The sequence below is a fragment of the Pistacia vera genome, unplaced genomic scaffold (assembly GCF_008641045.1).
Source record: "Pistacia vera cultivar Batoury unplaced genomic scaffold, PisVer_v2 Contig111, whole genome shotgun sequence".
NCBI lineage: Eukaryota > Viridiplantae > Streptophyta > Magnoliopsida > Sapindales > Anacardiaceae > Pistacia > Pistacia vera.
The window spans coordinates 575,327-593,359 of NW_022195149.1; the positions used below are offsets into that span (position 1 = coordinate 575,327).

At 39.5% G+C, this 18,033-nt stretch overlaps 1 non-coding gene across 1 annotated transcript; it reads right to left on the bottom strand.

Annotated features, from left to right (window-relative positions):
• Positions 1-3,919: 3,919 nt before the first annotated feature.
• LOC116140872 lies at positions 3,920-4,026 on the bottom strand. Its single transcript, XR_004129713.1, has one exon. It is a non-coding gene; the product is annotated as a small nucleolar RNA R71 (small nucleolar RNA).
• Between the last annotated feature and the right edge of the window lie 14,007 nt (positions 4,027-18,033).

An 18,033-nucleotide genomic window follows, 5' to 3' on the forward strand; every position in this document is an offset into this window, starting at 1 on the left:
TTTAGAAAACTTGGTATACAACTTCTTTTCTCTTATCGCTGCAGCACAAATCTCAAGTGTTCCCCATGCTCTTCTCTTGACTTCGAATAACTAGGACGTCATCAATAAATACCACTATAAACTGATCCAGACAATCATGGAACACCCTATTCATTAAGTCCATAAATATCGCTGGGGCATTAGTTAACCCAAACGGCAATCACTACAAACTCATAATGCCCCCTTATACAAAGGCAGTCTTAGCCACATCTTGCTCAGCCACTCTTACCTGATGGTACTCTGACCTTAAATCAATTTTGGAGAACACTGCGGCGCCTTTCAACTAATCAAACAAATCATCGATATGAGGATGCGGGTACTTAATTCATCACTGTCACTTTATTCAATTCTCTATAATCAATACACATCCGTAGGGACCCATCTTTCTCTTCACAAACAGAATTGGGGCTCCTCATGGAGAATGACTTGGTTGGATAAACCTTTATCTATGACTTTTGGAGTTGCTTTTCAATTCCTGGAGCTCGGCTGGGGCTATTTGTTAGGGGCTTTAGAAATCGACGCTGTCTCTGGTGCCAATTCATACAAACTCAACTTCTCTTTCCGAGGCAACCCGGTAAGTTCTTCCGAAAATACTATGGAAATTTTCAAACTACTGGCACACTCTGCACTTCTTGTTGTTGGACATCTCTACTTTTGCAGATTGTCGTCAGTATGCACTTTACTAATCTGCACGTCTTTCCTCCTAACTATCTCTCTAATGAGATGGAATCATCTGAGTATGTGTCTGGATTTATGATTAGACTATGGTTCCCTGGCTTGAGCAATAGCTCTATTGTTGTCACAATAGATGTCTATAGGATCAACAATCGTAGGAATCACACCAAGTTCAGTAATGAACTTCTTAATCTTGATAGCCTCCTTGGCCGCATTTGACAATGCAATATACTCAGCCTCCATTGTAGAGTCCGCTACAGTGCTTTGCTTGGAGCTCTTCCAGCTCACTGCACTGTCGTTGAGACAAAATACAAACCCCGATTGTGATAGATAATCATCTTTGTCCGTTTGGAAACTAGCATCACTGTATCCTTTTACAGTGAGCCCATCTTCCCTTCCATGAACCAAGAACATATCCTTAGTCCTCTTCAGGTACTTAAGAATATTCTTGACAACCATCCAGTAATGCTTACCTAGATCCGATTGATATCTACTACAAGTGCTCAAAGCACATGAGACATCAATCCAAGTACATAGCATGGCATACATGATGGATCCAATTGCTGATGCATATGGGATCCTTTTCATCCTATCTCTCTCATATTGTGTTTTAGGACACAATTCCTTAGAAAGATAAACACCATGTGACATCGGAAGAAATCCCTTCTTAGATTCTTCCATATTGAATCTTTTCAGTACCTTGTCAATATACGCACTCTGACTTAGGCCAAGCAACCTACGTGATCTATCACGATAGATCTTTATACCAAGGATGTAGGCTGTTTCTCCTAAGTCTTTCATGGAGAAGCACTTGGATAACCAAGTCTTTACTGACTGCAAGTTCGGTATATCATTCCCGATCAGAAGTATGTCATCGACACACAACACTAGGAATGCTACTGCGCTCCCACTCACTTTCTTGTAAACACAAGGCTTATCTTCATTTTTGATAAAACCGAATTCTTTTACGGCCTCATCAAAACAAATGTTCCAGCTCCTTGAAGCTTGCTTGAGTCCATAAATGGATCTCTGCAACTTGCATACCTTATTAGCTTGACTATCAAAAACGAAACCATCAGGTTGTGTTATATACACATCCTCCTCAAGGTTTCCATTCAGGAAAGCAGTTTTGACATCCATTTGCCAAATCTCATAGTCCTGATATGTGATAATCCGCGGATTATACAGTTTTCATTAGACTTTTTAGTCGGATTTCAAGTACTTTCTAGTGCATTTTTACCTGAATTGTTTCTTAATTCTCGACATTTTGTGTTTCAGGTTAAAATGGACATTTGGAGCAAATAAGGACAAGATTGGAAGTTTTTGACTCAGAAGTTAGCGGATCTTAGAAGACAGGAGAGTTCTGAAGCAGGATAAAGCACGATGAGGTCTATTCCAAAGAGAGAGAGCACCGAGAATCGGAGAATCAAGCGAAGAAACAAGAAGAGTGGCAATTCTATAATTTTAGAACTTGTCAAGAAGCTTCGCCGCGTTGAAGTAGGCCAGAGACGAGCATGTCTGATTCTCTCTTCGCCGCGGCGACAGTTATTATTTTCAATTTTGTTAAAAGCACAGTTTTACTTTGTGCGTGTTTTTGTTGGGTAATTGGGGCGAGGTATAAAAGAAACACTTAGCCTTTTATCCAGGGACTTCGTTTTTTTTTTAGGTTAAGCAGCTTTTACATTTTTTGGCTGAGTTTTGAGTGATTTTGAGTGGTAACAAGGGTGAAGATTCGATTCTAACTAAGGGATTCATCTTTTGGGGAGATCTCTTACCTTTTATCTCATTTTTCATTATGCTAGACGTTGATATTCTCGTTTTTCATTGTTGTATTGTTGATCTAGCTATGAACTAACCCATTTTGGGTTAGGGTTTTGATTGTAATTTGGATTTTAATGGGTTAAGTGTTGGATTGTTTTATTTTCATATGAGTATGCTTTGGTTGTGTGTTTACTCTGAGTTTTAATGCTTTTATATGAAGAACATGATGAGATTGAGAAATGAATCATGTTAGGTTTCTTGGGTAATCACCATTGTAGTATTGGATGCTAGAGATAGATGCAAGAATCAATGAAATCATTGTAGGACTCTCTTGCTTAATGAGTTTGGAATTGTTAACCTTCAAATTGTTGGGTGCAGAAGGTTAATAAGGAAGAATAGGAAAACATAGCCCGAGAGGGTATGTTTAACACCTTAGTGAGTTTGTTTTACAACCATTGTGTGTGAATATGAATTTAGTAAAATTTTAGGTTCAACCCATAAAATCTGAATGAAGTCAAAACCCTACCCTTTTTAATTGAATTGATTTTATCCGCATTTTACATCTTGCTTTGTTAATTAATTTGCAGTTAGTGAATTTGTCGTAGCAATAGGTTAAATTGCTCCCAATTATCCAAAAGATTTCGCTTGCTCCAACTTGAAAACGGTAGAGAACTTAGTGATTAGCTAACAATCCTCGTGGGAACGATACTCTCACTCATCATTATATTACTTGTGCGATTAGTATACTTGCTACATATTGCATGTTGTAGGAAACACGCATCAAGCTTTTGGCACCGTTGGCGGGGATTTGTTTTAAGTTAACATTGAGTCAGTCTATAGTTAGCTAGATTGGAGTTTTTAATTTTGTTTTTATTCTTTTTTGTTCATTTGGTTTGTGATCTCACGTTCTTTCAATTATGTCTTTGCAGTTTATGCAAAGAATGAGATGTCAATCAGTGGTTCCTGTTGATCCTGAGATTGAGAGAACCGTTCGATGACGTAAGAGAGAGAGAAGAGAAAGAGAGGGTTTAGTTGTTGAAGCAGAAGAAATAGTTGCTGAAATGGCTGAACCAGAAAACAGGACACTGAGGGAATTTTCAGTTCCCACAGTGAATGGAAGTGGGTCAAGTATTACTAGACCTACTGTGCAAGCAAACAACTTTGAGATCAAACCGGCTATCATCCAAATGATCCAGCAGTTGGTCAGATTCAACGGTTATTTGAAGGAAGATCCGAATTAGCACATTGCAAATTTCCTGGAAATTTGTGACACCTTCAAGTCGAATGGAGTGTCGGATGAAGCTATTAGGCTATGGTTATTCCCATTCTCATTGGGAGATAAAGCCAAGGGGTGGTTAATGGCATTACCACCAGGGACTATAACAACGTGGAATGATTTAGCATAGAAATTCCTGACCAAGTTCTTTCCTCCAGCTAAATCAACAAAATTGAGAATGATATGACATCATTTCTACAAGATGATGCCGAGTCATTGTACGAGGCTTGGGAGAGATACAAGGAGTTGATAAGGAAATGTCCACACCATGGGTTGCCAGTTTGGCTTCAAGTCCAAACTTTTTACAATGGATTGATGGGTAATGTGCAAACCATGTGGATGCAGCTTCAGGAGGGGCCTTGCAGAATAAGACACCAGAAGAGGCCTATGAGTTGCTTGAGGTCTTGGCAAGCAACAATTATCAAAGACCAAACGAGAGAGCAACAACAAGGAAATCTTCGGGTCTTCATGAAGTTGATGCCTTCACAGCCATCTCAGCCCAACTCACTGCACTTCAAAAACAGTTGGTAACTATGCAGGTAAACTCTATACAAGCACCTCAACTAACATGTGATTTTTGTGCAGGGAACCATGTGAGCAGCGAGTGTCAAGTTGGGAATACCTTTGCTTCGTCATCTTCATCAACGGAGCAAGTGAATTACTTGGCAGGAAATCAGAGACAACCGAACAACCCGTACTCCAACACATACAACCCGGGGTGGAGAAATCATCCAAATCTGGCTTGGGGAAATCAGAACCAGCAAAATAACCAATGTAACCAGAGGCCAGTTCAAAATAACCAACCAGGGGTGACAAATCAACCGGGAGANTTTACAACCATTGCGTGTGAATATGAATTTAGTAAAATTTTAGGTTCAACCCATAAAATCCGAATGAAGTCAAAACCCTACCCTTTTTAATTGAATTGATTTTATCCGTATTTTACATCTTGCTTTCTTAATTAATTTGCAGTTAGTGAATTTGTCTTAGCAATAGGTTAAATTGCTCCCAATTATCCAAAAGATTTCGGTTGCTCCAACTTGAAAACGGTAGAGAACTTAGTGATTAGCTAACAATCCTCGTGGGAACGATACTCTTATTCATCACTCTATTACTTGTGCGACTAGTATACTTGCTTCATTTGCATGTTGTAGGAAACACGCATCAAGTTTTTGTCGCCGTTGCCGGGGATTTGTTTTAAGTTAACATTGAGTCAGTCTATAGTTAGCTAGATTGGAGTTTTTAATTTTGTTTTTATTATTTTTTTTTTGTTTCTATTTTTATTTTATTTTATTTTATTTTTGTTTCATTTGGTTTGTGATCTCACGTTCTTTCAATTTTGTCTTTGCAGTTTATGCGAAGAAGGAGACGTCAATCAATGGTTCCTGTTGATCCTGAGATTGAGAGAACCGTTCGACGACGTAATAGAGAGAGAAGAGAAAGAGAGGGTTTAGTTGTTGAAGCAGAAGAATTAGTTGCTGAAATGGCTGAACCAGAAAACAGGACATTGAGGGAATTTTCAGTTCCCACAGTGAATGGAAGTGGGTCAAGTATTACTAGACCTACTGTGCAAGCAAACAACTTCGAGATCAAGCCGGCTATCATCCAAATGATCCAGCAGTTGGTTAGATTCAACGGTGATTTGAAGGAAGATCCGAATCAGCACATTGCAAATTTCCTGGAAATTTGTGACACCTTCAAGTCGAATGGAGTGTCAGATGATGCTATTAGGCTGCGGTTATTCCCATTCTCATTGGGAGATAAAGCCAAGGGTGGTTAATGGCATTGCCACCGGGAACTATAACAACGTGGAATGATCTAGCATAGAAATTCCTGACCAAGTTCCTTCCTCCAGCTAAATCAGCGAAATTGAGAAATGATATCACATCATTTCTACAAGATGATGCCGGGTCATTGTACGAGGCTTGGGAGAGATACAAGGAGTTGATGAGGAAATGTCCACACTGTGGGTTGCCAGTTTGGCTTCAAGTCCAAACTTTTTACAATGGATTGATGGGTAATCTGCAAACCATGATGGATGCAGCTTTAGGAGGGGCCTTGCAGAATAAGGCACCAGAAGAGGCCTATGAGTTGCTTGAGGTCTTGGCAAGCAACAAATATCAAAGACCAAACGAGAGAGCAACAATAAGGAAATCTTCGGGTCTTCATGAAGTTGATGCCTTCACAGCCATCTCAGCCCAACTCACTGCACTTCAAAAACAGTTGGGAACTATGCAGGTAAACTCTATACAAGCACCTCAACTAACATGTGATTTTTGTGTAGGGAACCATGAGAGCAGCGAGTGTCAAGTTGGGAACACCTTTGCTTCGTCATCTTCATCAATAGAGCAAATGAATTACTTGGCAGGAAATCAGAGACAACCGAACAACACGTACTCCAACACATACAACCTAGGGTGGAGAAATCATCCAAATTTGGCTTGGGGAAATCAGAACCAGCAAAATAACCAATGGAACCAGAGGCCAGTTCAAAATAACCAACCAGGGGTGACAAATCAATCGGGAGATCAAAGGTGACAAAGTTGGAGGATATGTTTGGTAAATTTATGCAGGAGACTACGAGATTCATGCATGAGATGAGGACGAATTTTAGAAATCAAGGGGCGTCCATTCGGAATCTTGAGGTACAGATGGGCCAATCGGCCGAAAAGCTTAATGAGAGACCACAGGGTTCCTTACCAAGCAATACAGTAACCAACCCACGCGCGCAAGCGAATGCCATAATGTTGAGAAGTGGGACAATTTTGGAAGAGATAGAGCAAGCTACAAAGGAGGTTGAGTAAACCGGAAATGAAGATTCGGATGAGGAAGTTGATGAAGAGATAGTTCCTGAAGAGAACCCAAGTGGTTTAGAAGAAGAGAAAAAGAAAAAGGAGGAAAGGCAAAAGAAGAAGCAGAAATTGCCATTCCCCAAGATACCACCAGAGTTGGCACATCACACCCCACCTGTGCCTTTTCCTTACAGATTGAAGAAAAAGAATCAGGATAAGCAATTTTCAAAGTTTATTGAAATTTTTAAAAAATTGCATATTAACATTCCTTTTGCAGATGCATTGCAGCAGATGCCGAGTTATGCGAAGTTCCTGAAGGAAATCTTGTCCAACAAAAAGAAGTTAGACGATGAAGAAACGGTGATGCTGACGGAGGAGTGTAGTGCCATCCTCCAGAAGAAGCTACGTCCAAAGCTCAAAGATCCAGGGAGTTTTACCATTCCTTGTATTATAGGAGATATTACATTTGATCGTGTTTTGTGTGATATGGGAGCTAACATTAATTTGATGCCTTTTTCTGTTTTCAGGAGATTGGGCATTAGTGAAGTGAAGCCAACGACCATGTCGTTGCAATTAGTGGATAGGTCAATAAAACACCCAAGGGAGATAGTAGAGGATGTGTTGGTAAAGGTGGGAAAGATAATTTTTCCAGCAAATTGTGGTGTTGGACATGGAAGAGGATAAGGAAATTCCTCTGATTTTGGGCCGACCATTCTTGGCCACAGGGAAAGCACTTATTGATGTGCAGGAAGGAAAGTTACTGTTAAGGGTTCAAGATGAAATAGTAACTTTCAATGTTTTTGAGGCGATGAAGTTTTCAGATGAAATGGATTCATGTTTTAGTGTTGATGTGGTGGACAAATTGGTGGAGGAATCTATGGAAGAAAACACCTTACAATTACCTCTAGAAGCTTGTATATCCAAATCAAAAACAGTAGAGGTAGAAGAGTCGGCGAGTAATGATTGTGCTAGGATGTTAGAAGCACTTCAACCGATTGATGAGAGTCAAGATATTGAATTTGAGGAGTTTGATTTTGATAAGGAGAAGGAAAAGGAAAAAAATGAAGAACCTCCAAAGGTTGAATTGAAACCTTTACCTTCTCACCTCAAATATGTTTACCTTGGAGACTCAGAAACCTTCCCGGCAATCATTAGTTCAGATTTGAGTACATTAGAGGAAGAGCAGTTGATTAGGGTGTGGAGGGAATATAGACTAGCAATTGGATGGACAATCTCGGACATTAGAGGTATTTCGCCATCATTTTGCATGCATAAGATACTCATGGAGGATGATTTTAAGCCTAGGGTGCAACCACAACGGAGACTGAATCCTTCGATGAAGGAAGTGGTTAGGAAAGAGGTGGTGAAACTTTTAGATGCGGGGATTATTTATCCCATTTCCGATAGCCCATGGGTGAGCCCGGTACAAGTGGTTCTGAAGAAGGGAGGTATCACGGTGGTAAGGAACGAGAGTAACGAGTTGATACCAACGAGGACGGTGACGGGCTGGAGAGTATGCATTGATTATCATAAATTGAATGAGGCGACAAGGAAGGATCATTTTCCATTACCGTTCATTGATCAAATGTTGGAGAGGTTGGTAGGACATGTCTATTATTGTTTCCTGGATGGGTATTCAGGATATAACCAAATTGCCATCGCTCCGGAGGATCAAGAGAAAACGACCTTCACTTGCCCCTACGGCACCTTTGCGTACCGTAGGATGCCTTTTGGGTTGTGCAATGCACCAGCAACATTTCAAAGATGCATGATGTCAATCTTTGGAGACATGGTGGAATGGTTTATAGAAGTTTTCAGGATGACTTCTCAGTTTTTGGTTCATCATTTGATAGCTGTCTAACTAATCTTTCTTCTGTTTTGCAGTGATGTAAGGAGACAAACTTGGTGCTAAATTGGGAGAAATGTCACTTCATGGTCCAAGAGGGGATAGTACTTGGGCATAGGATCTCCAAGGACGGGATAGAGGTTAATCGAGCAAAGACGGAAGTGATTGAGAAGCTGCCACCACCATCAAATGTAAAGGCAGTCCGAAGTTTCTTGGGGCATGCGGGATTTTACAGACGCTTCATCAAAGATTTTTCTAAGATTTCTAAACCCCTTTGCAATTTGTTAAATAAAGATGTTGTTTTTGACTTTAATGATGATTGCATGCAGCCTTTCTAACTCTGAAAAAATTATTAGTTTCTGCGCCTATTATTGTAGTTCCCGATTGGGGACTACCTTTCGAATTGATGTATGATGCTAGTGATTTTGCTTTAGGGGTAGTTTTAGGACAAAGGAAAAACAAAGTGTTGCATGTAATTCAGTATGCTAGCAAAACACTTGTTGATGCCCAATTGAATTACACCACCACTGAAAAAGAAATGTTGGCTGTAGTTTTTGCTTTTGACAAGTTCCGTTCTTATTTGTTAGGTGCAAAGGTAATCATCTACACGGACCATTCAGTAATCAGGCACCTTTTTGGCAAAGCAAGAAGCAAAACCTCGGCTGATAAGATGGATTTTACTACTTCAGGAGTTTGAGTTAGAAATTCGAGACAAGAAGGGGTCGAAAAATGTGGTGGCTGATCACTTGTCGAGAATTGAGAGACCAATCAAGGGAAATGAAGAGGAAATGCCAATTAGAGAAACATTTCCGAATGAGAAGTTGATGAGAGTGGAGGAAGCACCATGGTATGCGGATTTTGCAAACTATTTGTCATCAAGGGTGCTCCCAAGTGGTATGATGTACCAACAAAAGAGAAAATTTTTCTCAGATTTGAAGTATTACTTTTGGGAAGAACCATTTCTATACAGACACTGTACAGTTCAAATGATATGGAGATGTGTCCCGGAGGAGGAGATGGAAAGCATTCTTAGGCATTGTCATGAGAAAGAAGTAGGTGGCCATTTTGGAGGACCTAAACCAGCAGCGAAGGTTTTACAATCCGGTTTTTATTGGCCAACCCTCTTTAAGGATTCCTTCCGGATGATTCAAGAGTGTGACCAATGTCAACGGATGGGCAATATTTCGAAAAGAGATGAGATGTCGTTGAACAACATCTTGGTTGTTGAGCTTTTTGATGTGTGGGGGATTGATTTCATAGGTCCTTTCCCAAATTCTTTTGGAAACACATTTATCTTAGTTGCAGTGGATTACGTGTCAAAGTGGGTTGACGCAGTTGCATTGCTGATTAATGATGCTAGGGTAGTGATTAAGTTTGTGAGAAAGAATATTTTCTCAAGGTTTGGGGTACCACGGGCAATCATTAGTGATGGAGGGTCACATTTTTGCAATAGGAAAATGGATGCATTATTGAGTAAATATGGTGTGACACATAGAGTCGCAACACCATACCATCCACAAACGAGCAGGCAAGTGGAACTATTGAATAGAGAACTCAAGGGGATTTTGGAAAAGACAGTTAATGCATCTAGGAAAGATTGGTCACGGAAGCTGGACGATGCATTATAGGCTTATCAAACTGCATTTAAGACTCTGATTGGTATGTCTCCATTCAGGATGGTTTATGGGAAAGCATGCCACTTTCTAGTTGAACTCGAGCATAAAGCATACTAGGCAGTCAAGCAGCTAAACATGGACTTGAAAGCTGCTGGAGAAGAAAGGATGCTGACTTTGAACGAACTCGATGAGTTTCGTCTTGAAGCATATGAAAATGCCTGGATCTATAAAGAGAAGACAAAAAGGTGGCATGACAAGCATATCAGGAGAAAGGAATTTGAAGTAGGACAGAAGGTGTTGTTGTTCAATTCTAGACTTCGGCTATTCCCCAGAAAACTTAAGTCTAGATGGTCCGGACCATTCACTATTACAAGGATTCACGCATCCGGAGCAGTGGAACTTACACATGAAGAAAATGGCACTTTCACGATCAATGGACAGAGGTTGAAGCCATACATTGAGGGGGTGATGAGTTGCAACTCCATCCCAATCTGGCTTGACATCCCAACTTGAGAATTGAGAGAGTCGAGCTTTCGACTATAAACAAGCGCTTCTTGGGAGGCAACCCAAGTGTTTTTAACTTTTTGTTTTTCATTTTGGTTGTTAATTTTGTTTAATTTCATTATGAGTTTTTATGAATTCTTATGTAATTGTTTTTGGGTGTTTCAGGTGAAGTCTTTAGCCAAAGGAAGTATGAAAAAGTTCCAGACTTCGCCGGGGCAAAGAAGAATTCTTCGCCGTGGCGAAGAGACTTGAACATTGGGTAAGCTCCTGGCCGTTTTCGCCTCGGCAAAGGAATTGTCTTCGCCGTAGCGAAGAAAGTGAAAATGAATTTTTGGAAAATTGGCCAAGGCATTTCGCTGCGGCAAAGAAGCCTTGTATCCTTGGGAAGTTTTCGCCCGGTGAAGAATTCTTTCTTCGCCGCGGCGAAACCTGGGAAATTTTTAGGGTTCATAAACGAAGAACGGCGATGACACTTTTCTATGAATACAACCTTTTATTTTTCATTTGTAACGAAACCCGCCACTTCCATTTGAGAGAAAAATTTTCAAACTTCAATCTTTTGCTTCCCTAGTGCCTTTTAAACCAAATTTCTCACTCCATAACACTCCTAAACACAAAATCAACCCATTTCAACAACAATTTTCACGAAAATTTCACGAAAATTTGTGGATCCAAAATTTGGGGCTTTTTAATCTGGGCTGTTCTGGTTCAATTGGTGGTGCATACTCCTTCATATTGGTAAGATCTCGAGTACCCAAAGCTTTGTATCGAAAAATTTCAAGTTTCGAATAGTAGATCTGAAAATTTTTATTTCGATTGAGTTGATTATGTTGGGTGATTTTGAGCATTGATATTGTTTGAAGAAGGGTAGCTTATGCATTGAATGATTGTTAGGAGTGTGGGTGTTGAATTTTTGGAGTGTTTGTGTTGAATTGAAAATTTGTAGTTTGGGGGTAAAGTGCGAGTTTTTGGAAGTGTTAGTTGTTTTTGTAGGATTGAATTCGTTGTGTAGACAACTAGGTCTGAATTGTTGGGGAATAATTTTGGATAGAAGTGTTATTGTGAACGATGGCTCCTAAAATTAAGCAACCGTACAAGGGCAAGAGTAAGAATAAGGGGAAGAGTGTTGACAACCGTTTTGTGAACGATGATGCCCGTAAAAGGTATGAGACGGTAATACAAATAAAGTATAAGGGTATTATCCCTGAGCGTGGATTGACCGCGAGTCAAGCCTTGGAGTGGAGTAGAGGGAGACGTTAGGAGATGTTTATGCGTGCTCCTGAACGTCCGGCTATAGAACCGTTGGTAAGGGAGTTCTATGCCAACTTCCCAGACTGTCATGAAGATACCGTGTTTGTAAGAGGGGAGGATGTGAAATTTACGACAAAGGAGATTAATGAGTTTTATAAATTGCCGAAAATTCTCACGGATGAGTATGTGCAATTTAAAAGATCGTAGTTTGAGGATAATGTCATCCTTCCGATCATTGCGAAACCGGGTGCAGAGTGGGAAGTGTCAAAGAAACAGAAGAAGACGCTCAAAGGAACGCAGTTGATACCGATGGCTCGGCTATGACAATATTTTTTCTGTGCGAAATTAATACCGGAATCTCACTACAGCACAATGACTCATGAGAAGGCAGTTTTGCTCTACTCTATTGCCACAGGGAAGAGTATTGATGTGGGAGACATAATTTTTAATAGCATCAAGCTAGCATCCAAACAGGGGCAAACAAATTACTATTTCCCACATCTCATCACAGCTTTATGCCTTAAAGCTGGAGTCCGGGTTTAGGATGATGAGCACCGTATTCATGCTGCTCCAATTCTAGATTCAGAGTATTATAAAAAGCATCTTGACCGTATGGAAGCTGCACAACCAAGAGCAGGGGCAAAAAGGCAGAGAACAAGCCTTGCCACATCATCCAACTCCATAGTTACACAAAAAGAGATGATGCAGCAGATGATGGGCTTAATGAAATATATGAAGAGACGTCAGGATTGGATAGTGGAGCAAACTCAGATGATGCATGAGCTGCTGACGAATAGCTTTAAAGAGCTCAATGTTGACACTTCAGCATACCAATGGGCTGACTGGAACTCGGATGAGTGGATGGACTCCGAGGAAGAAGAAGAAGATGAGAAAGAAGAGGAAGAAGAAGATTGAGCCAGTGCACCTGTTTTTTTTTGTTTTTGTTTTTGTTTATTTGTTTTCATTTAATTTTGTGTCCATTCGAAACATTAAACTCAGTTTTATTTTGGTTTTGGTTTTGGATTGTGTTTAGTTGTTTAGTTGTAGTTGTTGAAAGGACGAGAGTAGGTTGTAATATTTTCAAGTTAATTATGAATTTGTGCTAACATAAAGGACACCACAGTTTCAGTTGTTTTGACAGATTTTGGATGATGAAAAGTCCGAGACTGGGTGTTCATTATGGAGCAACACTTCATGGATTAACCAGGGAGCATTCTCGTACCTGTGTTTTTTTATTTTTTTTTTCTTTCTATTCCTGATTTATGCATAATGGAACATTGGGGACAATGTCATGTTTAGTTTGGGGGTAGGAAATTTTTAGTTAAAACCTAGTTTAAGGGTATATTGGCTGGAAACCAGTACCCGCCTTAAAAACTGCCTAGCAGTACTTGGCAACTTCTAGTATAACAACGCCACGTACACCTTAAACTGAAAAAAAGAAAAAAAAAAGAATAGTTCAAGGGTATATTGGCTGGAAACCAGTGCCCGCCTTAAAAAGTGCCTAGTAGTACTTGGCAACTTCTGGTATAACAACGCCACGTACACCTTAAATTGAAAAAAAAAAATTTATTTATTTTTTGTTTGTTTTTGCCGATGATGAATTGTACAAATCAATGATGATAATTAAGTTGTTGAAATCTTATTGTTGAGAAATGTTAAGCATTGCTTTAAGTTTTTGTGTATTGACTGGATTTTTATTGAGGTTTATTGAGTGGTTCAGCCACAATGTTCATTTATTTCGAAATGCTTAGATTCATTTTATGTGATTAGGTGAAGTTTGATAATGTTGGTGGATTCTAGAACCTAGTAGAGAAGTGCTTGAGGCGAAATTTTAGGATTAGACATGGATGAGGAGATGATTTAGGCATTCTTGTTGGAACGTTTGAGCCTTTCTAGCCAACCCAGGAATGAAATTGTCCCTAGTTACCTGTTTGAGCCGTATGAATCAGTATTGCTTTATTTTTCTTGGCAAACCAAAAATTGCCCAATCCTTTAACTCTAAACACTTTGTCGTACCCTTAAGAGAATTCGGCCTTAGTGCAAACACAAAGAATGGAAGAAGAGTTGTACGAATAAACCAAAAGAATAGTTTGGGGGTTGTGAGAAGGGCAGGAAAAAAAAAAAAAAAAAAGAGAAACAGTAGAAAAGAGGTAGTTCACCTCAATTCAATTGATTGTATGTTCATATAAAAAAAATAAATAAAAAAAAAACTGTAACAAATTCGTTTGCCAGGTTTAAGGGTATATCGGTTGGAAACCAGTAACCGCCTTAAAAACTACATCGCAGTACTTGGCGATCTCAGGTTTAACAATGCCATGTACACCTTAAACCTGCACATTTGTGGTTTCAAAAATAAGGAGGATACGAGTTTGAGGGTGGTAAACAAGTGGACATGTTGATTGTTGGTTGAAAAGAAGTGGAGTTCGCTTTGACTTGAGTGTTTGCATAAGGAAAACCGAGTTCTCTTACTTTGTTTTCCTATCCTTTTCTTGGAACCCACTACCCGAGCCTAACGATACAACATGTTAAAGACCTTTTGATTCTCATCTTTGTTTAGTCCTCATTAGTGGAGAGTAGTTCGATATTTAGGCTTATGGAGTCTGCCACCATTTGATAAACTTTTCATTTTTGCATAAAATAATCCGGGAATTTGGGATGTGGATTAAAGTGGGGATCACCTACTTGGTGGACTGATTGAGGAAGACAGTTGATAATGCTTATAACTTCTTGGAGTGTTGAACATTTCCTTATAATAATTTTTCAACAACTTTTGAGACTTGTGTAATTTCTAGGTAATTCATGTGTAGAGTTGATTTCTGTTGGTTTTGTTCATTTTCCAGTGTTGTTATGTGTGTTTTATGTTTTTGTTCGTTGGTTGTTGTTTTTGTTTCTGTTGGTTTTGTACCGTATGCTCGGGGACGAGCATATCTTTAGTTTGGGGGTATTTGATAATCCGTGGATTATACAGTTTTCATTAGACTCTTTAGTCGGATTTCAGGTACTTTCTAGTGCATTTTTACTTGAATTGTTTCTTAATTCTTGACATTTTGTGTTTTAGGTTAAAATGGACATTTGGAGCAAATAAGGACAAAATTGGAAGTTTTTGGCTCAGAAGTTAGCGGATCTCAAAAGAAAGGAGAGTTCTGAAGCAGGATAAAGCACGATGAGGTTTGTTCCAAAGAGAGAGAGCACCGAGAATCGGAGAATCAAGCGAAGAAGCAAGAAGGGTGGCTATTCTGTAATTTCAGAGCTTGTCAAGAAGCTTCGCCGTGGCGAAGATTTGTACGTCACCGAGGCGAAGTAGGCCAGAGACGAGCATGTCTGATTCTCTCTTCATCGCGGCGAAGAATTCTTCTTTGCCGCGGTGACAGTCATTATTTTCAGTTTTGTTCAACGTATAGTTTTACTTTGTGCATGTTTTTGCTGGGTAATTGGGGCGAGGTATAAAAGAAACACTTAGCCTTTTATCCAGGGACTTCGTTTTTTCTAGGTTAAGCAGCTTTTACATTTTTTGGCTGAATTTTGAGCGATTTTGAGTTGTAACAAGGGTGAAGATTCGATTCTAACCGAGGGATTCATCTTTTGGGGAGATCTCTTATCTTTTATCTCATTTTTCATTATGCTAGATGTTGATTTTCTCGTTTTTCGTTGTTGTATTGTTGATCTAGCTATGAACTAACCCATTTTGGGTTAGGGTTTTGATTGTAATTTGGATTTTAATGGGTTAAGTGTTGGAGTGTTTTATTTTCATATGAGTATGCTTTGGTTGTGTGTTTACTCTGAGTTTTAATGCTTTTATATGAAGAACATGATGAGATTGAGAAATGAATCATGTTAGGTTTCTTGGGTAATCACCATTGTAGTATTGGATGCTAGAGATAGATGCAAGAATCAATGAAATCATTGTAGGATTCTCTTGCTTAATGAGTTCGGAATTGTTAACCTTCAAATTGTTGGGTGCGGAAGGTTAATAAGGAAGAATAGGAAACATAGCCCGAGAGGGTATGTTTAACACCTTAGTGAATTCGATTTACAACCATTACGTATGAATATGAATTTAGTAAAATTTTAGGTTCAACCCATAAAATCCGAATGAAGTCAAAACCCTACCCTTTTTAATTAAATTGATTTTATCCGTATTTTATATCTTGCTTTCTTAATTAATTTGCAGTTAGTGAATTTGTCTTAGCAATAGGTTAAATTGCTCCCAATTATCCAAAAGATTTTAGTTGTTCCAACTTGAAAACGGTAGAGAACTTAGTGATTAGCTAACAATCCTCGTGGGAACGATACTCTTACTCATCATTATATTACTTTATGCGACTAGTATAATTGCTATTTTTGCATGTTGTAGTTCAACGCATCAAGTTACTGCAGCTAGCATAAGTCTAATTGTTTTAAACTTAACCACTAGAGAGAAAACTTCTGTAAGGTCTATACCTGCCCTTTGTGTGTAGCCCTTTGCCACCAGTCTTGCTTTGTATCTTAGAGGGTCTGATCTTGTTAGACCTTCCTTCAGTTTATAAAGCCATTTGCAGTCAATTAGCTTTTGGTCTGTAGGTTTTGGGACTAGAGTCTGAGTGCTGTTTTGTCGTAAGGATTTCAACTCCTCCTTCATTGCTTCCAGCCACTTTTTACTGTCTTTTGAACTCATAGCTTCCTGATATGTCTCTGGTTCAGATCTCAGTGTTTCTATACCAGCCACCAGGGCTGTGTAGATCAAATCTGCATAGTTGTATCTGTTTGGGGGCCTTATTTCCCTTCTGACCCTGTCTCTGGCTAGTTGGTAATCTGCTAGGTTCTCTTCCTGTTCTTCTTCATTGTTCTTAGGCTGCATAGTTTCTTCATATTGATCCCCATTGTTTTGCAGTATGTCATTTTTTGGTTCTGTTTGTTCAGGTTGTTCTAAGTGCTCTGGCAGGTTTTGTGGCTCCACCTCAAACTGTGATCTCTCTGTTTGATCAAGCAGTTCAGAATCTGTTTTTGAGTTTCTTGCATTATCAGTAGACACTTTACAAGGGAAGGTTAGCTCATTAAAGACTACATCTCGGCTTATAATGATCCTAACTCCTGGTGCATTTCTCTTCCACAACCTATAACCTTTTGTACCATCCTTGTGCCAAGGAAGACACACTTTAGAGACCTGGGTTCAAGCTTACCCTGTCTAGTATGTGCATATGCTGCACACCCAAAGACCCTTAGGTGATTTAGGTTAGGTTTCCTTCCAGACCATCTCTCTTCAGGGCATTTAAAACCTATTGAACTGGATGGACTTCTATTGATCAAATAAGCAGCTGTAGTTAAGGCTTCTCCCCAAAAAGTCTTGGGTAGCCCAACAGTGAATAGAAGACACCTAACTCTTTCTAGGGGAGTCCTATTCATTCTCTCTGCAACCCCATTCTGTTGAGGGGTTGCCCTGATAGTTCTATGCCTTTGTAGCCCCTGATTTTAGCAGTAGGTGTCAAATTCTAGGTTACAGAACTCCAGACCATTATCAGTCCTAAAGGTTTTGACCTTTCTATCCAATTTTGTTTCTACAAGGGTTTTCCAACCTTTGATCTTGGTTAGGGCTTCATCCTTAGTCCTAAGGAGGTATACCCAAACCTTCCTGTTGTAATCATCCACAATGGAGAGGAAGTATATGTTCCCTCCATGTGACTTCACCTTTTCTGGACCCCAAAGGTCAACATGGACATAGTCTAGATAGTTTGCGGCAATATGAGTCCCTTTTTGAAAACTCATCCTGTGCTGTTTTCCAAGGATGCAGGTTTCACAAAAATCTAAAGCTGTTACAACATCACTACCAAAATAACCTTGCTGTTTCAATGCATTCATACCATTCTGGCCTATATGGCCTACTCTTAAGTGCCATTTTGCTGCAGCAGATATGTTAGTAGACAATAAAACAGAATTAGAAACATCAGGATAGAACTGCCCACACAATATATAGAGGCCATTTTTCTTAACCCCCTTCATAAACACATTTCCATTTTTGTAGACTTCCATACAACCATTTTGTGCCTTATAAGAACAGCCTGATTCATCCAAGGTTCCCAAGGAAATTAGGTTACGTTTTAACTCACGTATAAACCTGACCCTAGTTAGTAATACTAACTTACCATTATTCAGCTTAATGGTTATATCCCCTATCCCTTGAACCTCACAGGAGTGGTTATTCCCCATAAAAACAGTTCCCTGCTCCCCAATTTTAAGTCTTTGGAACCAGTCCTTATTAGGGCTCATATGGAAGCTACAACTTGAGTCTAGTACCCA